The 26,491-nt window shown below is 43.2% G+C and overlaps 1 protein-coding gene and 1 long non-coding RNA gene across 4 annotated transcripts in view; one reads left to right on the top strand and one right to left on the bottom strand.

Annotated features, from left to right (window-relative positions):
* SOBP (sine oculis binding protein homolog) overlaps positions 1 to 26,491 on the top strand; it is a 165,962-nt gene that overhangs the window by 69,158 nt on the left and 70,313 nt on the right. The window lies entirely within an intron of this gene.
* Positions 17,561 to 24,837, bottom strand: LOC129619847 (uncharacterized). Its single transcript, XR_008698179.1, has 4 exons — positions 24,603 to 24,837; positions 24,205 to 24,427; positions 20,017 to 20,107; positions 17,561 to 17,612 (listed from the first exon to the last, which is right to left on the bottom strand). It is a non-coding gene; the product is annotated as an uncharacterized LOC129619847 (long non-coding RNA).

Below are 26,491 nucleotides of genomic sequence, written 5' to 3'. Positions count from 1 at the left end.
TCGTTGGGTTGTATAAAACCCCTGCAGATGAACAAATCTGTCTTCCCAGGTTTATAATAGTAAGAATAATTATCTTATTATCAGCCATTCAGTGGTATCACCATACAAAACTTTTATTTTTTGTAGTGTGAAAGAATATGGATTTGGCCAAAGTTCAGGTGACATATAGATCTGATTATTTTCTCTTAATACTATCCACACATAGTTTGTACCTTGCAGCAAACACAGACTCTTGTAATCTAAAGTAGAAATCTCAGTCATCAGTCACTCACTCATTTGCAATATATATGTCAATTTTTTTCTCCTTTGAAAAAGCACAGTGTTCAATGCATTGCATAGAATGACTGACCTGAGGAAGCTATTTAACTTCTCTGAGTTGCAGTTGCCTCCCTCTTAAGATGAGGACAAAAACACTCTTTCCATCAAGTTGTTATAAACTTGACATGTACATTGCATGAAAAAAGTTGACATGTATATTGCAAACCAGTGAATGACTTACAGACTTATGAGGAAAGAGAGCAGCAGTGAGCAGGGGTTGTCTGATGCCCCAGTGCATAGCAAATGGAGCTTAGAAGAAGGTAAAAAATAACTAATTCAAAATAACCTTTTGGATAGTTGAAATACTATGTGCCATAAAAGAACCTCTACCTCTGCCCACCCCCCACCCCCCGCACCGTCCCTCATGTCTGCCTGGTGATTTCTATTTTCTTAACAGCTTCCTGCCTTCATCTTACCAACCAGCTTGTAAAAAAGAGGATTTCAGGAGCCTTACCTAACCTTCCCAATCCCAAGTGATGTTCAGATAAACTTTATGCAGCTCTCTCTAGGGTCCCTTGAATGGATTCTCATGGTAAGGATAGGACTAGCTCAGGACTAGCTCATTTCAGAGGTTTCCTGGGCACCTGCTTAGGAGACAATGCAACACCAGAATGAGAGGTGAGCCAAGTTGCAGAAACCTATCCAGCACTCCCTCCAGGTGTCATCTCTGCCCACCCCACAAGGAGTTCCTTCCTCTTTTGTTCCTCTCCTTCTAGAATCCTTTCCCCAAATCCTGGCCCTGAGAGCCTTCATGACCCCCAAGGGTTATTGTGTGTCTCTATAAACCTGTGGATACTCATAGTTCCTCCTGTTTTTAAAGTTCTCACTACATGAGATGAGCCAAGCATTCTATGTTGTTTAATCCTCACAACAACTGATGGAAAGCGTGTTTTTGTCCTCATCTTAAGAGGGAGCAGCTGAAACTCAGAGAAGTTAAATAGCTTCCTCAGGTCAGGCAGCCTGTAAGTGACTGGGCTGGGTCTCTTGCCCCACCGGATGTTGCCTTTGACTCCCTGCGTCAGGCTGAAGGTGGCTGCACACTGTCCAGGGGGGCAGCAGTGCCACGCACGGTCCGTGCTCTGCTCTGCTCCTTGTCTTCTGCTCACACAGTCTAAATCCCTGGGAAAGCCCAACCGTCTTTTCAGGTTTTTGTTTTTGTTTTTTCAGAAATGTGTGCTTGCAGTGGGCCTATTGTCAATGATATACTTGCTTTCAGTTTCATAAACACTTCCGATGCCTTCGCTCTAGGAAGTTGTCTCCAGGGTTATCTGACCTATGAGCACAAGATGCCAATTAAATCCATGTGCAATCTAAACATTTACAAATCAGGGGTGTGCCAAGCCTAAAGATTATAGGGTCATCAGCACCTTCCTTGGGAGTGTCCTAGCTAGTAGATAGAAGTTTAGGTGAATGCTTCTGCCAGTCTTTAAAACATTCCAGCTTCATTTGATCCAGAAGATATTGTGCAAGGGAAAGCAGGGAGCATATATACTTCATATACGCTTTACATGAAAATAATTTCTTTTTTTTTTTTTTTAAAGAAAGAAACCTAAGCTAAAATTTCATCATCGTTGGAGGGAAGTTGGACTTAGTGTTTTCCGCCAGATGTGTGGACAATTTCTCCAACTAGAGTCCTTTAATGGGAATTACATTTTCCATAGACCTTCATTTCCTTGAATATTCTGTGCTTGCACAGCATGGCTCCAAAAACACCCTGCTGTGGCTGAGGAGGTCTTCTCCATGAGGCGGAGACAAGTCACTGGGCTGGGCTGGGCCATTCCTCTGGGAGAAGGTACTTTTTCTAACCTAGTCCTGTGTCTGTGCAGAGCTACCTGGTGGGAAGCTCTGAATAGCACAAAGGAGCTTGGTGGGTCAGACTCCTTGTCAGGTTAGGAAGCCCTTTGTTTCTGTTTAGTTTTCTGAAACAAGACAAATTATGATATTTTCTGTTAATTTCTTTCCTTAATGAGTTTCATTAAAATCAAAGCTTCCGGAAGACTGAGCCTTGACAGTTGTCTAAGGACTGTTTCATTTACTGGGGGCTGCTTAGACTGAATAATTACTACAGCTTGATAGTTTAAAAAGAAGTAAGAACAACAGAGAGAAATAGATCCCTTGAATGGTGTGTCATACGTTTCTATTTCTTTCCAGGGTCTGCGATTCTATGGTGTTCAAAAGAGATCATTAAAATCATGTATTCTTTGAACTAAAATATTATTAAATCATCACACGCTTGCTTCTTAATGGCTCCCTGGTTCTTAAATACTGAATTTCACTTAATGATGGTAGATTAAAAGGAAACCTTTTAGAGGTTAATAAAAGAAATTTTAAAGAAAGGCTGTCTTTAAACACCGGCAGGTCATTCAGTGCATCGTGCCGTGTTGTCTTGATGAGAATATGGGCAACAGCATATTTTATCTCATGGTTACTGAGTGGTATAGTTATGCACATTCACTTGTCTACCCCAAGTAATTTTGTATGCCAGTTTGCTTAAAATTTAAATTGATGGCCAGAATCTCATATTTCATGATAGGGTCTTCTTATTTGTATGGCAAGCCTTCCCCCTACCCCCTGCCTACCCTCTCTCCAAAGCAGAGACAGTGAATATGGTACATTGAGATATTGAGATCCTCTGAAACCTTCTGTGATGGTTTACATGAATACCAAACCTGAAAAAAATCTCAAAAAGGAAAAGAAAATAATATCAAAATTATTCAAAAATTGATAGAATGAAATATATATTGCTGATGGCTCAGACAGTACATAATCTGCCTGCAATGCAGGAGAGACCTGGTTTGATTCCTGGGTGGGGGAGTTCTCCTGGAGATAGGAATGCTTACCCACTGTAGTATTCTTGCCTGTAGAAATATGGACAGAGGAGTCTTGTTGGCTACACTCTGTGGGGTTGCAAAGAGTCGGACACAGTTGAGCGACTAACACTTTCATAAGGATGCAATGACTCAGAATTATTTTAAATGCTTCTTCAAGGAGAAAAGAAAGAGTGGATGAAGCAAGTGGAATAACAATTTGATAATTGTTGAAGCTAAGCGATGGGAATTTGGAGATTTACTATTCTGTTATCTTTATTTTTGTGGATATTTTAAAAATTCATAACAAAAAAATTTTAAGTGATAAAATATTAATAGGAACATGGTATGCATGAGGTAGAAAAACAAGATCATGGATGGTAGCAATTTGATGGGTCCAGGATAATTTCACGAGAAAAGCTTTACATCATTTGAAAAAAAGCGTATCATTGGAAAATTTACATAACTGAGAAAAAATTAATGAGACACAACTCTGCAATCTTTCAGGTTCTGATTTTTTTCATCAGATAAATTATTGATTTAGGAGAAATTAAACTGGGGAAATACTCTGTATTGGGGGAAGGATTTCTAGGAGCAGGTTTAAATTTCACAAAGGAAGCCCCATTAGTAAAAGTGAGTTTAGTGGCTCAGGTGGAAGAAAAGAAATTGGATATGAATTATGAGGAACAAACTACAGAAAAGAATATGCATTTTCATTGTTCTTTTTTTATCCCTAGCTGTTTAAAAACTTGTCAGAGACAAAAGAGAGCATTGCTTATGGATTCACCTATATGCCTAGAAAAGCAGAAGGTCCCCTTCTCACCATGGTCTTTGGTTTGGGATGGAGTCCTAGAGCTACACTCTCCATGAATGTGGAGGCTCAGGAAAGCACAGGGAAGCCCCCCCTCCCTCCACAACTTGAGATGGAGAGCCAACTAGCTTCAGCTCTTGGGAGGAATCAATTTTGTTGGCTGTGTTAGCCCTCGATAATGTCCCGTAGGGTTTCCTAGCCTTTCTGGAACACTTCCAAACCTCTCCCATTTTCTGATAGTTCTGCTTAGCGATGGAACTGGATGAATAGTTGGACCAGAGAGTTTTTAAGTGTCCTTCAAATTCTGAGGTTTTTTTTTGATTATCAAGACAAAGAGAAATGAAGACATCCTCAGCAGTAACTGAGGTATTTGGATGTAAGATAGGTATGTCTGCAAATGTGCCTCTGCACGTTCCTGTAAAGAGAAGATGTATCCATATTGTGAGCTGTAGGCTGGCTGCCCACCAAGTAGCAGACTGGATGTAATCTGGTCCTTCTATTTCTTAAAGCTTTTAATACCAGGGAGCCTGGTCTCTCTCAAGAACTCCTCATTAAAGTATAAAACACTCTCCTGTAGTTTCGACGCTAGGAAGGCGCTCTCCTTCCGAAAAGTCTCTCGCTGTCTTATGGAAATGTCTCCCCTAGGAGGTCAGTGAGCCCAGAGCTGCAGCTGTGTTTTAATAAGGGCTGGATAATTTTATGACCAATAACATTTGTCGTTACACATGCTACAAGAAGGTTAATCAAATCTCAGCCTTCAGGGCATAATCTGGGCTCTCGCGGGAATTTACCCACAGAATTCTGTGTTTGCCTGGGGAAGCTTCCTTCCCTCCTCACACGTTAGTTGTTGACTGTGGCTTCTCCAGTCTGGATTTGCACCGCCATTGTCTCTTACTATCACTGGAATTTTGCAGTGTTTGGAGGTCGCCAACCTTGTTTGGGGGCATCAACCTGATGGTACGGGTTGAGGAGGCTGGATTTTAGAGCTTCTGAGCTTTCAGGCCGATACTTTATTTTTTTTAACTTGAAACTTCAGTGAGACTGGAGTATTCAATCTATCTGTTTCATTTGCCTTAGGGAGCCAAAGTTTAAGGCAACTTTCAGACCTGAGATACCAAATATTTTTCCAGCATTTCTCGGTTGCTTAGGAAACTCATAAACTGGTTCAAACATCTCACTTGGGGAAATATTGAAGTGACATTTAACTCAGAAACAAACTGCTTTTGGTCTGCTAAAGAAAACAGCATCACTGCCTGGAAGGGCAGCAAATCAAAATAAAGAGGGCAAGAGAGAAAGAGGAGACGGCTCTTGAAAGCTGAAGTTCGGGTGGCGGGAACACAAAATTTGAGATTGTGCGTGTTTTTTTCTTCAGTTTGGATTCTGTGGCTGGATCAACTGGTGGTATTTCACATCCTGCTATAACAAAGAAGTGAAGTCCCCTTGTCATTTGGGGGGTCAAGAGACCTCAAGAAGTCTTTTCTTCAGGATTCAGCGATATTTAATGGCACAAAGGAGGGGATATAGATAATCAGAAATAAGACCTAGCTGTCCATGGCTTCCAGAGTCTCTGTTAGGCCCTGTTGAGCTGGCCTCTGTTTTGATTTGCTGTAGACTATCTGCACAAGGCCACCCTTGCAGGTTCTGTGTGGTGGAGGCCACGTTGCTTCAGAGTCTCCACCATGGTAGAGTTCTCCCTACTTATTCCCTGCCTTGTCATGCTGGTTTCTCCAAATCCAGCACAAGGCAGGTGCAAAGGCCCTGATTCAGATTGTTTGAGTACTGAAAAGGGTGTGTGTGCCTGTGCGCGCGTGCATGTGTATTGAGGGGGGCACAAAATATGACTCTGTTTCCATATGGTCACCTAAGTAGGAGGTGACCTGAGCCTACTCTAGGTTCTCAGGGCTCCTGGGTTAAGAATAGAACCAGGTAGGTGTGGAATGGAGTGGGTGGAGTCCCAGGAGAGGAGGCAGAGTTCAGGGAATAACTCTATACTCCTTAGCACTTTCTTGGACTTTGGCTATAACTGGAGGTGTCTAGAGATAAGTAAAATGCATGCATAATATTAACTGAACAGAAACAGAAAACAAAAATGAGATTCTGTTAGGTACCAGATTATACACCTAATCTCTAGGCATTTGTGCAGAGCCAGAGACTGAACAATCAAAGTGCACCTAATCTGAGTATTCAGATTAATCGACCAGTCTCTGTACCTTCCAAAACTATAAGCTGAAATATGTGAGATGGAAATGAAGGGAACTGGGAAAGGAAGGCATCCTGCCTCATCCCGCCCCTCCTGGGCGGAGAAGGCGCTAGAAGCCATGTTCTCCAGCTGCTTCAAGCATAATCCTGTAGTGTCCCCCGTGGGCTTCGGCTCAGGTTGTGTCAGCTTATGTGTACAAACAGATTTTAAAAATTGTCCCTTGCTAAGGGAGCTGACATCTGCCACTCTCGGAAATTAGAAATGACAGATGCCTCGAAGGGTGAAAAGCAGTGGCTGATTTTCTGTAAAAAAATAGAATCTACTTAGACTCCACTTTTCACCAAACAGACAGCATTGTCTAATCCATGCATTTAGTGGTGATTTCAGGTAACAAAGGAAAACGGGCAAACTCGTTGTGTATGTTAACACTGCTGTTTTCTCCTGCAAAACAAAAGCAGAACCATCCTCACTCTTTCCTAAGGTTTAATGCAGTGCCCCCTGCATTGGACCCAACAGGTGATGTATGTTTGTGATGAGATATGTGGTATTGCAGAATCCTCATGTTTGGTCACCCTGGGAGGCCCCTTGTGTTTGCAGTAGCCACATCCCCTCTCCGCCACGGAGAGAAAGAACACAAGCCTCGGTACGCTTGAAAGAGAGTGGAGTTAAACTGAAGATAGAAGTTCTTGTCTATTTTAGCCAGGCTGTTTGGGAAGGGGAGCTGGAATTGGAACTAGGAAACAGTGAGAACCGAGGCAGATTTAGGGCTTGGCTTCTCTCCACCTCCTCTCTCTCGGTATCTCTGAGTTTCTCTGGCTGTTGGCTTCATGTTTTTCTATCAACCAGACTTCATTGCTTCCCCACAATTCTTAGTCTTCATTACTTCAGTGTGCACAACTCCATCGTGGCCTCTCCAGCTCCTCTCAATATTGTGATTTTTCAGTTCAGCTCCCATCCTTACCTGTTATAGTCTCTCTCTGTGTTCTAGTTTTTGTTCCTGAGAGAAAAAATCTGATGGAATCACTCCATCATTTTGCAACAGGGCATTTCATGGGTTGCCGGGCACCTTGTTTAATGGCTGCCCTTGGGTCACATGCTCCACTCAGCTAAGACTGGTCACATGGTACAAAACAGGGTACACACTCTCTTAGAAAGAATGTGATGGGTTGACACCTTGATTGATATCTCAAGTTTACTGCCCAACATTTACTGAGTGTTGACCTGTGTCAAGCACTTTGCTAGACATCATGGGTGATCAAAAGCCTTTTCCCCCTATTTATGTAGTAAGGACAGAAGGAAAAAAAATATAACTCCATCTAGAAGCAGATAAGAAATAGCAGGGAGCACATGAGGAAGATGGTAAAAGTAGATTTAATCATGTATAACCAAATTTGTGGTTCTGATCCAAAATCCAGAGTGTACTTTCTTCCTCTTTAGTCTTGCTCTTTGGGTGTGAAAAGATGGGCAGATCCTTTGACTAAAAACCCCTATTGAAAGCCTCCTTCCAGGGCTCAACTAAATCCCATCTCTTCCCCACCACCTCAGCCCAAAAAGATACCTCTCTCCCATGGCCTTGGCAAGCATGTATGTATGTATTTAAGCAAGAATCTGTCACATTTTTCCTCCCTTTAATATATATCTAGGTCTAATCTTCTTAACCAAGCAGAAAACTCCTTGAGTGAAAGGGCCAGATCTTATGTGTCTCTTTCCCATAATTCCCATAGCCAATGAGATAAAGTGAATTCAGAATGCTGGAATAAGTTCATCTAAGAGGAGCCTTGATTAATGATTTCAATATACTACGTGTGAAAATGCAGTCCAGTCCCAGAATTTAGTAACATATGCAGGTATTTTGATGATATGAAACAGCAGAGCTCTTGACTAAGGAATGATGTGGTGTAGACAGTGGTTGGTCATCCAGGAGTGAGCTGTGATGTTGAAGGTGTGCCTTTGCTCTGAGGGGTTCGAAGGGGAGAACTATAGAGATACTCTGAAAGTAGCCCAGAGCATCTCCCTTGCCTCTGCCTTTCTGGCTCTAGTGTGGGTGTATGTGGAGAAGGGCAATGTTTAAACTCAGCTGGCTGGTTCTCTTATGACCTTGTTCATTTTAAGAACTTGGGGTTTTATCCAAAAATGTAATATGTTTCTTTCCCTTTGGTTTACATATACTGCTCAGAAGACTGTTAAGAATTTCAAATATATCAGTAATAATTCATCACACACTGTGTTAATAGATTAGAGTTAAATGGCAAGAGTCACTTCCAATGATTGACTTTCTTCTGTTTTCTGTATATTTCAAGTCATTAAAAAAAAAAAGAAGAAGAAAGAAAGCAACCACAAGAGCAAAACAAAGAAGAATAAGGCAGGACAAAGTGCTGAACAGTGGAAAGTGTGGCGAAGTTGCCTGTGGAGTCCTTATAAAACACAATCTTTTAAATATGTATTTTATTGTTTCTAGCAACTCGACAAACTAAAACCATATTGAAAACGAACAACTGACTGAAGTAAGCCGAAGCATGCCTCAGGCAACTCAGGGCTTCCCGCCAGTTTGGGGTTAACTTCCGTCACTCCTAACATTTGTGAGAGATTCTGAGTAACATGGAATCGAAGTCACAAATTCTACACACAGATTAAGTGAGGAAAGGAACAAACACACTCAGCGTTATTAAGCCTACTGCTCCTTTACAACCTCCGATGTTGCACCAACAAAAGGTTTAGGGAGGGAGAGGGATGTCCTTGAATGGGGAGGAGCTGCTAGCAGATAGTGGGGACTGTATTGGGCATGACCTTGGGTACCTTCTGATGTTTTCCTTTTATCCCTTAACCTGTCAGTGTCTTGCCAAGAGCCCCGTATTATGATTCTTTCATGCCTTCAGTTGGATCACCCAGTTACACCTCAGTATCTTCCATTTGTGAAACAGGGACACATTACCATTCTCAGCAGGCTGAAAAAGTGCAATGGAAACCTTAATGCATTGACCCTTATAAAAACTGACTTCATTTATTACAGAAATCTTTACACTCTCACACCTTTTCCCTATGTATATAAAAGGCTAATAGGAAAGAAGGAAAGACCTCTGATTTAAAGGGAGAATGGATTTTTATATCAATCCCCTTCATTAGGAACCATTTATTTGAAAAGAGTTATCTTAAGAAATCATACTTCAGTTGGTGGTGGGGGACGATCAGGAAAGGAAGAGAGGTAAAGAAGGAATCAGAACCATCCAGCACTTTGCTCCTTTTACATCCCCAGTAAACAGGGAGTCCTGAATCTTGAGCCATATCAGATTTCCATTTTTAGAAACACTTAGAAAGTGTAAATGAAGCCATTGACTGGCTAAAGGCGGTGGCGTCTCATGACAGGATGGTCAGCTGAAGACTTCAGGATAAAACTGAGGACAAAAATAGCCATTGCATCACTAGCCCCTACCAAGGTAAATCTGAGAGATTTCGCTGACATTTTTTCCATGTAAATTTCAAGCATTCCAAGAGTGAAAGCAGCTCTGGATCCAGGCAGAGGTTCTCCATGGGGCACTGTGTGTGTGGAAGGGAAGCCCATCTTCGGGTCTGAAACCACAGGATGAAGAGGAATGAGGCTCTGAGTCCTCGCCTTGCAAAGCTGCCTTTTGTTGCAATGAGTGTGAAGCACATGCCTTAACTTTTAGTTACTTTGGCTTTTTTGGCTAGTGTCGCATCTTATAAGTCACAGTCTAGCTTCTCCTGTCCGTATTTTTACTGCACAGAAGGTTTCCCAATTTGCAAGCGTTTGCAGCACGGCTGGGCCCGGAGATAAAACAGAATGTGTATGTAGTACAGCATGCATTCAACTGATGCACAAGATTCTTTCCACCATATGTGCAAAGTAGTGTGCTTTTCACTCGAGGTGCCACTGCCAGAATTGCCAGGAGCACATGAATAAGTGGAGGAGAGACACCCCATCCGCCGTCCGATGGATGGGGTGCCAGGCCTCACCCTGTGCTTGGAAGAAGACCCTTGCTTTCAACACTCACCTGTAGTTTTACCCTTCCTTTTTAGCTCCTCTGTCCCGCTGTATTCCACTCACCTTGACACGGCTCCCCTAACCTCATCCTCTTCCCTCAGCCTGGGTCTGGGGTGCCTGCCATTGTTAAGGTTGGTGTGGGGTCCCGGATGCCCTTCCAGTAGGAGAGGAGAGATGTAATTAACATTTGTCCTGATGAGGATAATAAGACCGTGGTTAAAAACTCATCAGTTATGGAGAGGAATGGCATGAGAGGAAAACCAGCTGATGTTTTATTTTTTTTTTCTTCCCTGTAAATGTTTATTGTTCTTCATCTCAGGCAAAGCATAGCTTATTGAGCCTTTTTACAGGAAAGTAACATTAGTCTGGTCTTTACAGGTAAATCTTTCAGTGGAACACTTTTCATGATAAAAAAAAAAAAAAAGATGAGAGATATAAAAGAACTGTACTTTTCACTCAACTCTTTGTATCTCCTTGTCTCCTTTAGCTGAAATAAGCCAATTCAGAGAGTTTTTGGTTCATTGTATTTTACTTTCATATTTGCTGCCTAAAATTTGAGTTGTCACCTCCCTTGGTTTTTCTGAAAACTTATTTGTTTGAAAGCATATAGTATTTCTGGCTGGGAGATGTCAGTGGACACATGACTCAAACTCTCTTCTTAACATGACCTCCATGTTAGTTTTACATGGAGGTCATAACCACTGTCTCATTCAACCAAATGTAGGTAACAAGTACTAGCACCTCTTCACAGCTGGGGAGCCAGGCCACAGGGCAGTAACTGCCTTTCACCTGTCCTTCAAATTCTTCAGCCACTGGCCTGGGAGGTAGGGCTCCTCCACCCACAGGCCTTGCAGCCAGAGCAGTTGGTTTATTATATTTGATGAAGCATAATAACAGTGTTATTATAATCAATCTGTTGTAACTAAATCATTATCTCAACTTTCTACATTGATTTCGTGTGAGTTATTTTCCGGTTTTTTCCCCAGCAGGTTAACAGATAACCTTTGGGCCAATCGAAAGTGTGATTTTTGGGTTTACATTATTTGTGAGTGCTGATGGGTTTGCTGTTCTTAACCATGCCCACAACATGGAACAATACATGGCTTCTGTCTTGTCTCTCTGTGTTGCCACCCCACCTTTCCTGAGCTAGAGATCTATTGAAAACTCTTTGCCTGGGAGGATACAGCGGGAATGGCAGGGCCCTTGGGTTTTAGCATTGTCCTGTGCCACTGTGGTGTCTGGGGGAAGGTGATGCACACGCCACAGGGGAAAGGACAGACTGATGGTAGATTTCGCCTTGTCCATGTGGAAATTTGGGTGAGCAGACAGCCCTTGTGCTAACGTGTGCTCTATGAGAGGTGAAGCTGATGTGTTCTGGAAAGGCCGAGGACAGAAAATGACAGGGATGTTGAGAGATCCCCACTGACCATCCCTGGTGGCCCTGTTGGAAGCTTTAATCCTAAGGGCAGCGACCAGCAGAGAAATGTCCTGCATTTTAGCAGATTCCTTGTGGAGTAGGAGAATCTTCTTTCCCAGGCTTGCAGAGCATCTTTCCTTGGCTGGGGAGGAGCACAGAGACTCTCCTTCAAGCCCGTGTTTCAGATGCTTTGCAGTGGTGGCGACAGTCACACAAGGGCTCGACCCACATTCACTGGGTAATTGGTTATTTTAACACAAACTGTGACTAAGGAACATGATTACACACCTGTCAGCCATGTGACGGGGAAGAGAGCTGTCTGTGAGCAGGGGGACTGGCTGCATTTCTTCCCGGGTCTCCGTGGAGCCTTCTCCATCAAAGATGTCATTTTTCATTTTTACCTTGAAACAAGACAAGCATTATAGCTACTGCCTTGTCTGTATCATTTATAGGAATTGGGGCCACAGATGCTAATCTAAACTAATTCAATTTCATTCTGATTATATCTTTGTAGCTCTCACATCCTAGAGCACAGGAGGGCAGGATGTAATATGAAGAAACAAATGAGCATAAACATTATATGGTGCCCGTATAGCAGCTTCCTGTGACAGGGCAAGGGTGGAAAGAAATGAAAGTGTTTTGTACAAGGACAGCATTTTAATTTATGATGAAATAGATCAGAAAAAGAAAGCTGTTTCAGATTGTACAGGTGACTAAGTGCGGGAGGGGATTCCCACTTGTGGTGAGGGGATTGCCAGGTGATTCAGGGTCCTGTCTGTGGGTTTCAAAGGAGGAGTGATGTCTCAGAAAGATAGGGATAAACACATTAAGAAACAAACAAACAAAAAAAACCTCAAAGGCAACAATTTTGAACTTAATTCTAAAACAAATAAGGACCTAATAAATGTTGCAACATTTAGTTAAAAAAAAAAGCCCCAGCCTTTTGAATAAGAAAATAGTATCCATTCATTTGCACATTGACTGAGAATGCTGAATCAAATATTAGACTGTTCAGAAGTTCTCCCTCTCCTTTATTTGTCTGCTCCTGTCCATCTTTGGTGAGGCCATTCGGCTTGGGAGGTGTGCTTGTGCCAACAAGCCTATGTCCAGCCTCTGCAGAGCATTGAGGCAGCTGATGCATGTGTCGTCTATCACTGAGTTAGAAACAAAGTTGATACAGGATGAAGTTAGTAGCTGGGAAATAAGGAATCAAGGGAGATGGTGTGAACGGTAAAGAAGGGAGACTAACAGTAAAACCTAGGTTGTTATTTGGAGGAAGTGTGGTGAAGGCAGTGGAATTCAACATGCAACGGTCCCCACAACATGCAACCCTAGGCCGCTTATGTGGGTGGGAGCTGCCCAGTGAGGGTGGAAAGTTTCTTGATGGAGATGTTACTCATGAAACATAAGAGGAGATAAAGAGAGAAAACAAAACGATGCCTTATTTGCAAGGGGCACTATGGTAGTCAGAAAGCAGAAGAGAGAAGAGGTCATTAAGTGCCTGTTGTGTCTAGGCTGCATAGAGGGTTAGGACCCTGATTAGAGAGTGTATTTATGCATTTCTAAAAGCCCTCAGACCTTCACCAGTATCTTCACCTTTGCCTTTGGCTGCTGAGCATGCCCTTTAACTGTGTGCAACTTAATTTTAATCAAGACTTTAACGATAAGAAAAGATATTGAGTCCCTATGACCTTCCAGTCAGCTGAGTTTTTCCCTCCAGAAAAGCAATGGGTTTGTAAAATTTAAATAACTGTCATTTATTGAGTTCTTACGCTGAGCCAGACATTGTATGGGACATGTAATGGATTTTCTCATTCAATCCTTGCAAAGAATTCTTGAGCTGGATATTAACATGCCCTGTTTTTACGGTGGCCCCGGAAATGGAACTCAGCTCATTATAGGCATCAAATGGCTCTCTTCACCTCTTTTCTGTACTAACATCTTCAGCCAAATGGCACATGGGGTGCTCAGCCTTTAAGAATTTGCTCTTTTTCCCCTTGGTTTTCACTTCCTCATAATTCTTATGTAATTATGAGAATATTTTCTAGTCCTTACTTTTGTGGTTTATTTACAATTATTTAAAAATCTAAATTTTAAATAGGATATAAATGTATGATATTTGACACTTTGAAAGGTGTATGATTAGACCTTGTCAGGGAATCATTTGTTCTATTGTTATCATTGAAGTTAAAAAATTAACATGTTTTGAATGGGCTGGATCCCATTCATTTTGTATCCTTCGTTGTAGATGCTCAATAAATAATGAATGAATGAATGAGACCTAAGGAAAAAATTGTTTAAATGCCCCTGTCATTGCTACCCATTTTCTGCGGGTTCACAAAGCCACGTATTAGTGGTTTGGTAGAAATTTGGAGTAGTGTAACCTATAGTTTATGAAGTTGGGCTAAACATTTTATAATTCAGAGGCAAAGGTCTGTCATCCCCTAAGGCAAAGAAATTAATGAAATTTCTTTATCACACTAGAATACTTGATTGCATGTAAACACTGCTTGTTATTATTAACAAGGAGAGGCTAGGGAAATTCCCTGGTGCTCCAGTGGTTAGGACTTGGTGCCTTCATTGCTATGGGCTGGGGTTTGATCCCTGGTCACGGAACTAAGATCCTGCAAGCTGTGTGACTCAACAGGAAAAAAAAAAAAAAGGAAAGCTAATACTAGTGATAGATATATCAAGTGAAGACTGGAAGAAACACAAACTGAAATCAAGATTTCCAGGAGAAATATCAATAACCTCAGATATGCAGATGACACCACCCTTATGGCAGAAAGTGAAGAGGAACTCAAAAGCCTCTTGATGAAAGTGAAAGTGGAGAGTGAAAAAGTTGGCTAAAAGCTCTCAACATTCAGAAAACGAAGATCATGGCATCCAGTCCCATCACTTCATGGGAAATAGATGGGGAAACAGTGGAAACAGTGTCAGACTTTATTTTTCTGGGCTCCAAAATCACTACAGATGGTGACTGCAGCCATGAAATTAAAAGACGCTTACTCCTTGGAAGGAAAGTTATGACCAACCTAGATAGCACATTCAAAAGCAGAGACGTTACTTTGCCAACAAAGGTTCGTCTAGTCAAGGCTATGGTTCTTCCAGTGGTCATGTATGGATGTGAGAGTTGGACTGTGAAGAAGGCTGAGCGCCGAAGAATTGATGCTTTTGAACTGTGGTGTTGGAGAAGACTGTTGAGAGTCCCCTGGACTGCAAGGAGCTCCAACCAGTCCATTCTGAAGGAGATCAGCCCTGGGATTTCTTTGGAAGGAATGATGCTAAAGCTGAAACTCCAGTACTTTGGCCACCTCATGTGAAGAGTTGACTCATTGGAAAAGACTCTGATGCTGGGAGGGATTGGGGGCAGGAGGAGAAGGGGTCGACAGAGGATGAGATGGCTGGATGGCATCACTGACTTGATGGACGTGAGTCTGAGTGAACTCTGGGAGTTGGTGATGGACAGGGAGGCCTGGCGTGCTGCGATTCATGGGGTCGCAAAGAGTCGGACACGACTGAACGACTGATCTGATCTGATATCAAACCATAACAATTTTCTGTTTGACGCGTAGGGCAAGAACCACAGGGTAAGTTTTATGAGTTTAGAATCCTTTGTCCTTGAAAACATGTCTCAATCCATCTTGAAATCCAAGAAGAGATTTGGGCTCCCATTCTCAGTTAGAATTCCATAGTCTTAAATTCATAGGATGTGTAAATGAAACCAAAATATAGGAGAGATTTGAAAACAAGCAGGCCCCCTAATGAGAAGTCTGTCAAGTTCAAAGGATGTGCCCTTCCCCATCTCCAAGCAGTTTCTCCAGCTGCTGCACAAGACCCCAACAGCACATTCCCACTTCCTTGTCCACTCCCCAGCCCCCTCCCCACTCATTCTTCCCCATCCCTGCCCCACACCTCGGGGGCAGATGCTTGGAAAGACTGCTGCCTCGGGTGGGCTCAGGGTTTGGGTCTGCTCAGCCTTTGGCTGTGTTTTTGTTGCTTGTGTTGCCTGTGGTCTAATAGACCACAGTCTCCTGTCGGGGGTGGGGAGGGGGACGGCTTCCACAAACACCTCCATTTGAGTTGCGTTGGGCATCAGTGCTTCACCATGAAATAGGGAGACCAGAGGGCAAGGTTTCTCCCCCTCCCACCAGCACCCACAGGGATGTTGACCCGTCACTTCTCTGCCTCCTGGCAGTGTCTTCAGCTTCTCTTGCTCGTCATCAGCCAGGCTTCCGCTGCTGGCTGTGCTGATGTGGAAGAGCCCCTTGTGGGGTGGGGGCAGGAGCCTGCGCTTAGGGTCGAGATGCCTGAGTTCAGAGCCCAGCTCTGACTTTATCAGCTCTTTAGCTTTGGACAAGACACTTACCTTCTCTACACTTCAGATTCCTTGCCGGCAAAATGGAGGTGGTAATGGTAATATAGACCTCATAAGGATTTGCTGGGGGGCTTTGATGAGATGAAGTCTGCAGAATTCTTAGTGTGGTGTCTTGCACAGAACAAACTTGAGTCTTGTGTTACTGTCAGAGGGACTTCTATATTGGGTTTTCTTCCTTTGTGGTGACAGCTCCATGAAGCAGTCATTGAGTGGGAAGTTTCTGGAAGTGTTAATGTTCTCTCTAGTGGGGTCCAATCTGTGGTCTTGGAACCTCCATTATCTCTGGGAGATACCTACCATATCTAGATCTACCACATCTCATATCTAGAATCACACTGAGCAATTGAGATACCAGGGTGCAGAGGAACTGGAAGAGCTTGGGAATTTTGGTACCAGAATGGTTGGGTAAGGGGTGGGGTGGATAGAGCAAAACAGGAGTGGCAGGTGGGGCTGCCCACTGTGCAGAGCACCTGTTCATCTCTTGTTCTAAAAAGGGAGAGGATGTGGAAACCCAGGTCATCTTTTGTCTTTTGTCACATGGACCTTGATTCCAAAATCTACTTCATGGGATAATAATAATGATAGAGGAGCAAGTGTTCACTGAAATTGTCATCCAAAAATGGGTCTCAACCTGATACTCAGCTGTTGGCCTCAACTAGCCTTTCCCTCAACACCAAATTCTGCTAGAATGATTATCTCCCATTTAAACATGACACAACCCCATCTTTTATTACCTCCATTTATCATCTACAGAATGACTAGGTTTTAAAACTAAGACTCCAGAGAGTATTGTTTGAGCAGAGGTCATTATTCATGAAGCCTCTGTGCCACCATCTTTGCATTTGGGTCCTCAGAGAGGCTGATTGGCCCTAGGGTTGGAAGCAAGGTAATTTAGACTTTGGTGCTCCAAGCCTGATAATGCCTATATTGATGTGACAGGTCAAGTGGCACATGGATTCTAATTGAAGCTGTCAGGAGGGTCCATCCTGTTCACAATCGCATTCCAACTTCACACTCTGAAAGACCCAGGGGGCAGAGCCAATGGATTGGTCACCCTGCCTTTCTCCTTTGCCTGCCTCCAGCACATAAATCGCAGCACCACTCCACGTTGCTCAGAACATTTGTGTGGACAGTGCACAGTGACACCAGAGTTTTCCTCCTAGTCCTCATCTTTCTTCATGTTCAGGCCAGTTTTATAAACATTGTATAATTTCCAGATCTGTTTCTTGCTAAAGAAATCTTACCTTTAAGGCAAATTGTACTTGGCATAACATATTGGATGCTGACCATAAAGCTGTCCCAGGCCAAAGCAGTGACCAGAGTAAGTCTCCTGTGTCTGTCCTGAGTGGAGGACCAGAGTGGTGGGTCCACAGCTAAGTCCGTGAGAGAAAGCAAACTCCAGGCAGGCCAAGTGCATGGGTCAGAGGGTCCACGGCAAGGCCAGAGCCAAGGGTGAGGGTGGAGAGCTGAGAGTGGTATGGAAGTGGACTCAAAGTTGAAGCTGGTAGGGAACCAGTGACAAAGTGCAGAGTGTTTGTGAGATCAGCCTTGGGGCCTCTGTCATGCTGCTTAGTGGACACCCAGGGGACAGGGTTGACTGCAGCTTAGCATACGAACCATCCAGAGAAGATGTAGGTGACCCTGCTGTATCTGGACATTGATTATGGCATTTCTTTGGCTGCTGGTGGGAGACAAGAAAGTTAAATTGGTCTGAGCACTGAACTTTTATCACAGATAACAATTGTGACATCATGGTCATTGACAAATACTGCTGCTAATTCAGAGCTTATAGTCCTTGACCTCAGAATTAGGGAATAATTCAGAGAGACCATTTGTTTCCATTCATGACACATAGCTGTCCATGACCACTATCACTGGGGTATGCCCTTTGAGATATTTCTTCCAGAAGTAGTGAGAGACGTGCCCTGATCCAGCCACATCCTCTCACATGTTTTCTGGTATCTGTCACCCTTTGGAAGACCTGTGTGCATATGTCACAAAGAAGGGTGTGTTCTGGGATGGAGACACAGAGCAAGCTAATTGTCCCCGGACCATGACCCGCACTTCTTACATCATCGTCCCACCCTATTATGCCCACCAACTGAGCTAAGCAGCCATCAACCTGATCAGAGTGCATTGCTGATGCTCTGTCTCGGTTGCCCCTAGTAGTGGGTGGGGTTGTGGTAATGAGCAGAGGCCCATGAACCGGGCCTTTGGCTCCCCACCCCTCACCCTTCAAGAATCACCACAGTCCAGGCCCCATTTCTCCTCTAGGCAAGTCCAGGGACTCAGTGTCATGAATTTGTACAGGGGGTTCCACTGCTTTGATGAACTGACTCATGTTAACTAAAGTCACAACCTGCACTTATGTACCAGAGAGCTGGGAGTAAATGAGATAAGACACACAAACATCTTTTATAATTTGTATGGCATTTTCTATGGGATTAATAAAAAATCATATGATAATATTGATAATGCTTTTAGAAATTCACAAAGGAAATTATTAAAGGGTCTGAATAGTTGAGTGAACTCTGCAGGGGGCATCCTTCTGGAATGGATGGACTTAGCTGTCCTGATCAACCATCTGAAGGTGATGTATAGAACAGTCTTATGGACTCTGTGAGAGAGGGAGAGGGTGGGAAGATTTGGGAGAATGGCATTGAAACATGTAAAATATCATGTATGAAACGAGTTGCCAGTCCAGGTTCGATGCACGATACTGGATGCTTGGGGCTGGTGCACTGGGACGACCTAGAGGGATGGAATGGGGAGGGAGGAGGGAGGAGGGTTCAGGATGGGGAACACATTTATACCTGTGGCGGATTCATTTTGATATTTGGCAAAACTAATATAATTATATAAAGTTTAAAAATAAAATAAAATTAAAAAAAAAAAAAGAATTTGGTTAGAGGCTGGTTTGTTTTAAGGGTTAATTTTATAGCGTTTGAAGTGCCATCTCCCGCAGGTTGTGCAAGGGAATTACTGTCTCCTGCTTGCTCTTGGATTTCTTTTCCTAGTCTCTTTGCAGACCACCCTTCCCCCTTCGGTTGTATCTGCCATTAAATACCCTCATTTTCTAATTTCCTTGGTGTGTTCAATCTTGGACTGCTAAACCAAAGACTTAAAAAAAATTCCCTTAATAATAAATAATACATGTTTTAAAATTAATGGCATTAGTATTTTCAAATTATTCTCTATTGATTCATTTTTGTCACTAGCAGAGAGGTGGTGGAGCATCAGAGTTTCGAGTGGTCACCCTGAAGGCACACTGCCTAGGTTTGAATCTTGATTTTACCACTTGTTAGCTGTGTGACTTTGTGTAAACTATGTAATCTGTCTGTGCTCTAATTTCTTCATATAAAAATGGAGGCTAATACCTACCTCCTAAGGTTTTGTATGGTGTATGTGTGAGTGTGTATGTAAGATCAGTTAATATGTATCAAACACTTAGAATGCTGTCTGGTGAGTACGTTAGAGCTGCAGGAATGTGAGCTGTTCCTATTAATCCCTGATATTATCCAGAGCAGTATCTTTGTCTGTTTCTAGTGTGTTTCTTATTCCCCTTGGAGACCAGGTTGTTTTGGGGGGAGACTTCCTATGGATAGTAAATTTCCCTCGTAACATCTGGATCCTTTCCTAGCCTTACAGGTGGGGTCCTGAGGTCTCCTTCCAGTCCTTGCCTGTTTCACATTTTCTCTAATTTCTCAGGTCCATCATGAGAGCTATATATAAAGACTAGGGTCCAGACCCTTTGCCTAGTGATTTCAAAGAACAGGAATAAAAGAACCACCCGAAATGCTCAATTATTTGAGCATTTTATAGGGGTCAATTGATAGCAAAATGGTGTTATCTGTGTTTCCCTGCCTTTTGTTTCCCCTCTAGGGTCCCAGGGTAATAGATGCAAATAAGCAGTGAAAAGTCAAAAGGCAAGCGATGGGCAGAGGCTGGAGGTGGGGGAGGGGAGCAGTCATTGAGTCTGGATCAAGGGTCATGGGATAATCAGAAGCTGCCTAGATGTAACGGTGGTATCGCTTTAGCTGAGAATTGAAAAGAAGGAGCCACATGCCCCAATTGCTGGGTCTTACCTGTGGTCACTTTGAAAAAGCCATTCTTACCAAACAAAGACGCTCAGGTGACCTGACAAAGAGCAGTGCAAGATAAATCCTGAAGGACCACCTGTTCGATAAAGGGAAAATAGATTTTAAAAATGAAAAGCAGAAACAGGGATTTCAGAACCACTCAGCAACTGCTCTGATAATTCCAGACACAGCTGAAAAGCATGCTGGATGGAGGATGATATATTTTCGTCCACGTGGTAGCTGTATTTCAGGCTGATGTGGAATCTGTTGCCGTAACTGTCATGCAATCCATTAGGCCCCTGAGTGAGGGCAGCCATTAATCAGGCAGGAGATCAGCCCCACAGCCTCACACGCTTGCGGCTCTGAGTGGCTCTGACCTGACATCGTTTAAGGCGATGCTCATGGAGGCCATAAACATGATTCGATTCCCATTATCTTCGTGTTGCATGTTTGTTACCGTTATTCTTTGAAGACTCCAAATTGGATATTAAAAATTTATGATATATATAAAGATTTGTATGGAGTGAAAAAATAGCTGCAGCAAATAAGTCCATCTCATTCATCAGAGATGTGTGAGCTGTCAGAGGAGCCTGAAGAGGGATGGAGAGAGCCCCCTGCTTGCCAGCTGAGGAGGATGGAGACTTAGGAGGAACTTTGCTGCGGAAAACAGCTTCTCCCTTGGCCCACACGCTAAGTGGGAATTTAAATACATTTTGTTAAAAGAACAAAGTAAAACGGGTGTCACTGCAGGATCCCATAGTCAGTCTTCAGTGACAAGCTAATGAAAGGGAAGGCAAGGGATACAGATGCAAAGATTAGGAGCAGTGTTGAGTTGAGCGAGTGCCTGGTTCCACACACCCATGTTTCTGGGTGCCTGGGATGTCGCAGAGCAGGGAGCCTGAGGCCAGGTAGGAGTCCCCAGTCTAGGAGAAATTTCTCTGCCCAGGCTGCATGCACACACAATCCTGTCCACGCCCGATCCGCCATCTGATATTCAGTGACTTGAATATGTTCTTACGTAGATGTAGGCAGTTCAGAGTGAAGAAAGCGCACTTCCGGGCCTTGCCTTAAGGAAGGGGAAGGATTAATGAATCCATTCAACATATATGTGGAAAAGGAAATGGCAACCCACTCCAGTATTCTTGCCTGGAGAATCCCATGAACAGAGGAGCCTAGCGGGCTACAGTCTATGGGGTCGCAAAGAGTAGGACATGATTGAGCAACTATCACTCGCCCACTCGACATATATGTATAGGCTTGTTCTACCAGGTACTCGCTGAGCATGGGGCCTTCATACATAATGCATAGCCTCTGCCCATTCTGGTTGGGAAGATAAGACAGGAGTCCTGAGCAGGGTGAGTTACACCAAGGTGTCCTGGATGGACTTGGGGCACTGTAACTAGGTGAGATAGAAAAACAGAGCAAGGCACCAGGTTGGTTAATCCAGGAACAGAATTTTGGGGATGAGAGTTTTGTAGGCAAAGACCAGAGGCTAGACTGATTTTTCTTAGGCGAAAGTCCAATCTGGGTGGGGTAGAGGAAAGAAACATGTGGGAAAAGGGATTATTGGCTAAAGTCCAAATTGGGTACTGATCTGCAAGCTAAGACCCTGATGTCTAACCACATGGGAGGGATGTGTGTTGGGCAGAAGTGCATGGAATAGTGAGAGGTCAAAGTGCGAGGCAGATGTGATCAAAGAGCTCCAGCAGAGGCTGAGACGCAACATGGCAAGTACTTCTGGGTTTGGGGGCAGAACACTTCCTCTGGGCACTGCAGTGCAAGGCAGAATGTCCGGTTGTTAGGGTTAAAGGATAGGAACTCATTCATTCATTCTCCATGTATGTGGCCTTTATAATACGACAGGAACTAGATGAGGCTCTTAACAGCTTGCAGCTGAATAGACCGCAGTTTCTGCGGTCTATTCACAGGACCACACAGATTCGTGGGGAAGGCAAACACATAGATGGTCATAGTACAGTGCAATGGATGGAGTGGATATGGAGAGGACAGAGAGGTTAGACCAGGAGGAAGAGGTCTCAGATCGGTTCCTAAAGGAGCTGCAATCTGAATGAAGGCTTACAAGATGCTTGCGGATTTTCCAGGAGAAGTGGGGAGGAGAGATGGAGTCTGGTTTTGCCCTGGTAAAATGAGGTAAGGGTCAGGAATCTAGGTGAAGGGAATGGACTTTCAGTCATGAGGACTTGGGGGTGACTCCGGAGGCCTCCCTGTGCTGTTCCAGCCCAGGGCCGGCACTGGCTGCACTTCACTGAGCGGTGAAGACACGGGGCTGATGCTCACATCAAGTTCACAGGATGCTCAGAGCGCACTGAAAGGCCATGTGGCAGCTGCCATCCTTCCTTGCTGAGCTTCCTCAAGACAGCGTGTAGACACTTAGTAAAGGAAGGACGGACCAGAAATGACGTAGCAGAAAATGAAATTCCAAGGGTTTTTGAAAGTTGTTGCCCCGTGATAAATTCCATTTCTCTTGCTAAACTGATAGAGTTAATTTATCTTTAATTTTGAAAAGATATTGTATGGCTTTTGGTTCCAAAAATTAGTTATAAAAATATAATTCCTTTTTGCTCTACAACTCTTCATCTCTAAACTTATTCCCACAACTTTGAGATGCACTATTTTTGATGTTCCCAAGTCTAGTCACCACACCACATGTGTGAGCTGACATGTGCTACATCTGCTGAAAAGTTGCAAAGCAAAGTCTGGAAGCTCTGCAGCATTCTCCCAAGCTCTGATTCTAGGCAGAACCTTTTCTTGTTTTCAAAAGAAATTCTGAAATCACAATGACACGAAAGTGTAAAACCCCATTCATCACAGGGAGGTATTAACTCTGAAGCCTAGTTTTCTTTCCACTTAAATGGCAACAGTATTAACCTTTTCATAGAGTCAGAGACATCTCGCTTTTCTGGGTAGGTAGTGGAGTTGTTTTTAGAATGTTCCAAGTTTTCTAAAGGAGTCCTCCACAGGAGAAAAAATGCTAACCTTGCTTGGATCTGCACATGATACCAAGGCTCTAGACCAAAGGAAGAAGTGGATTCTTTGAAAGAGAACTTAAGTTTGCTATATGTAAGAATCAATATTTAAAAAGTAAATTAGTGATGATTCATAGGGAAAGAGAGGTGACTAAAAAGTAGTTTAAACCAGAGGTGTTTGAGATAGGCAATTAGTTTAAGTTTCTCACATCCGTGCATGCTAAGTTCCTTAAGTCCTGACTTTTTGCAACCCTGTGGACCATAGCCCACCGACTCTTCTGTCCATGGACTTCTCTAGGCAAGAATACTCGAGTGGGTTGCCATTTCCTTCTCCAGGGGATCTTCGCAACCCAGGGATCAAAACTATGTCTCTTATGTCTCCTGTGTCTGCAGGCGGGTTCTTTACCAACTAGGTTCACCTGAGAAACCCTTCTCACATAATCTATTATTTATTCAAATATTAGGCATGGCATGAAGATAGATGCATGACTGGCAGCAAGATGGGGAAATCCCTTTGCAGTTTAGTTGAACTTCTTAATTTCTATTTAATGGCAAGAAGTGAAGGTTTCTGAGAGTAATAGATCAAAAATGCACCCTTGGTCTTACAATCACATTTGTAGTAAAATGTGATAAACAGCTTCCCGTTTGCTTTTCCCCATAGTTGGCATAAATATCTAGCATATTAGTCAGAATAAAGCTGTTGAGAATGAGACACATGGAGAGACTTAGTTCATCATGACGTGTCGACATTACTTCTGTGCAAACTGGTCACTTTAAAATGAACTCAGACACCAACATGGGTCTTGTTGCCCCAGTAGTTACTGAGAGCCCATGGCAGTGGTCTGCCTTGAGACGGACAAATAGAGGGGGCACTGTCTGTAGAGAATTCAAGAACAATAATAAAACCAGCTGAAAGTCGGTCTACTTTGTGTTATTACCATTAGTAGTGATTTTGAGAAACTCCAGTGTTTGCACACCCTCGCTGCAGGGGTCAGGGGCTCCCTCTGTCCACCCACCTTGGTATGCCATTGTCTGCCACCCAAAATGGGGCTGATACAGAAGAAGGCACTGGCTTCGATATATAAGAGGTTATAAAACATGCTGAAGTGAATCTGCATATAGGGTAAGGAAGTTCTAGTGGGTTTTATCTAACATTGCCATAGTTGATATGGAATGACAATGAAGCTTGTTCCTACAGAGCACTTACCAGGCTGCAGTCAGTGACTGGGGCCACAGATCCAGTGGTGAGAAGCCCTTAGGAAACTCGCCTAAGTTTCTCGCGGGAGACAGAAGCCACAGCAGCCAGTGCAAGGGCGCATCTGTGTCAGGCCTAAGAGGCAGATGGGAGCCTCTTGATTTGGTTAGTGAGGTTCAGGAAGGTCTTTTTGAGGATGAGGTATAGTAGGTCTTCAAGACTGTCACACTAGAAACTAAAAATAAATGGATTTTTTTTTTTTTTTTGCTTATAAGCAACTAGCCATGTGGGGCTTCCCTGGTAGCTCAGTTGGTAAAGAATCTGCCTGCAGTGCAGGAGACCCAGGTTTGATTCCTGGGTGGAGACGATCCCCTGGAGAAGGAAATGGCAACCCACTCCAGTATTCTTACCTGGAACATCCCCATGGACAGAGGAGCCTGGCAGGCTAAATCCATGGAGTAGCATAGAGTCGGACACAATTTAGCAACAAACCCACCACAACTAGCCATGTAATCTCTTCAATCTTCAGAGTAAGCCCCACTGCTGGGTCCACATCCTGGATCTTTCTAGTGTTGCATAGCTGTTCACTCCAGAGGGCCTAGGGCCTGGCTGTAGACCATCCAAATTCTCTCAGGGTCTCCTCTCAATTCTCCCTTCCAGGCAAACTTCTTATATCAGTGCTTCTTGGGCTGCCTGTGCATTACTGTTACCTGACAGCTTAAAACAACAACAAAAACCACCCATGTCAAGGCCCAATTAAATTAGAATCTTGGAAACATGGCGGGATTGTGGGGGTCAGGCACCAATATGTTAAAAACCACTGCAGACGATTCTACTGTGTAGCCAGAGCAGAGAACTACTGCCTTAGATGGATTCAGTTAATTTCACTTAGGCTGGTAAAAGTAATTTAAACTTTTACATTAAAAAAACTTGCGAACTCAAAGGGGATTACTTCCCTGTGAGGTGTGTGAGTGCTTGTGTGCACACACATGAGGGTGATGGTGCTGGGTCTCCCAGTATGTCGTGTGCTTTCCGTCTCTGGTGTGTGGTGGAAACACAGTGAATGGCTGGGGGATGGCATTGCTTAGACTCAAGAATCAGGTTGATTGTCAGAGGCAGACCGTTCCAAGCTCCATGGAGTGTGACGCAGAGGCAAATGCATGGCTTAATAAAGAAGCAAATTTCTGCCTTTCTCTCTCCACTCCTAATCATTCCAACCCTCCTTTTCCTTTCTTTTCCCCTAATGTTTTATTTAACCTCATAATTTATGAGGCTTTATATAAAATCTGTGGCCCCTTTGATGAAGCACATTCAAATCTTAATGGGTTTTTGTTTTTTTGTCCTTTAAAAACAGAAAAAGCATTGTGAGCACCTTACATGTAAGTGGAATGAATGTATTTTTGCCACTAATGTTGAAAATATCCCCAGGCATCTGGTGTGTATGAATGTGTATACATAGTACATGCATAATAAACATATTCCACCTTATGAATATTTATACACAAAATACATATATATTGAATATAGACATATATATGTAAATAGTAGCCCTTGCAAACTATATGCAATGTATGTTTCCAAGCATTTGCATCATAGTGCATCAGGAATATAATAAACCTACCACCAAGTTTAGCATATTTTGAGGTGGCATTTTTCTACAGAGTTGTGCTTAGGTCTAGTTACTATCCATGTATGGGTTTTTTTTCATCACTGAAATGTTTAAGCACTGACTGAAAGTAAGGTGCTGGGTGTAGCAGGGTAAGAAAGATGAAATAGATGTGGTCTCTGCCTTCAGGAAACCTGTAGCTCTACAGAGTGCCTTAAAATTCACTTAAGAAGAATCTGACATGTTTGCTACCCATTGGCATCTTATTGCTTTTTGTACCGCTGCCTTTTATGTATACACTCTGCTTAAATGGGCCCCATTTAAGGCTCTATTGGCTTACTCTCTGATGGAGCTGCAAAGTAGGACTGATGCTGGGAGAAGAAATATCATTGGTTCCAGTGCCTTGATAGCCATTGGGCATGAGCACGCTTACACTTTTTTCTTTGTCACACATAGTCCAATCCTGCAACTACATTTTCATTTTACTCTGATTTGGTGGTGGGTTGGGAGGGAAGGTACAGGTAAAAGGCACAAAATCCCAGAGATGTTTGTAAATCTCAAAAATACTTATTGTAATCCCAGTATTCCTATCATGACAGTCCACTTGCAAATTCCATCAGTTCCTTCCCTGCAATAAATAGCAGAAGCCTTTATTAAAGACAAGCTGCCCCTTCTAAAATGTACAGAATAGGG

The sequence above is a fragment of the Bubalus kerabau genome, chromosome 9 (genome assembly GCF_029407905.1).
Source record: "Bubalus kerabau isolate K-KA32 ecotype Philippines breed swamp buffalo chromosome 9, PCC_UOA_SB_1v2, whole genome shotgun sequence".
NCBI classification, from domain to species: Eukaryota; Metazoa; Chordata; class Mammalia; order Artiodactyla; family Bovidae; genus Bubalus; species Bubalus kerabau.
The sequence above is the reverse complement of the archived record's forward strand: the minus strand, read 5'-3'. Positions and strand labels throughout refer to the sequence as shown.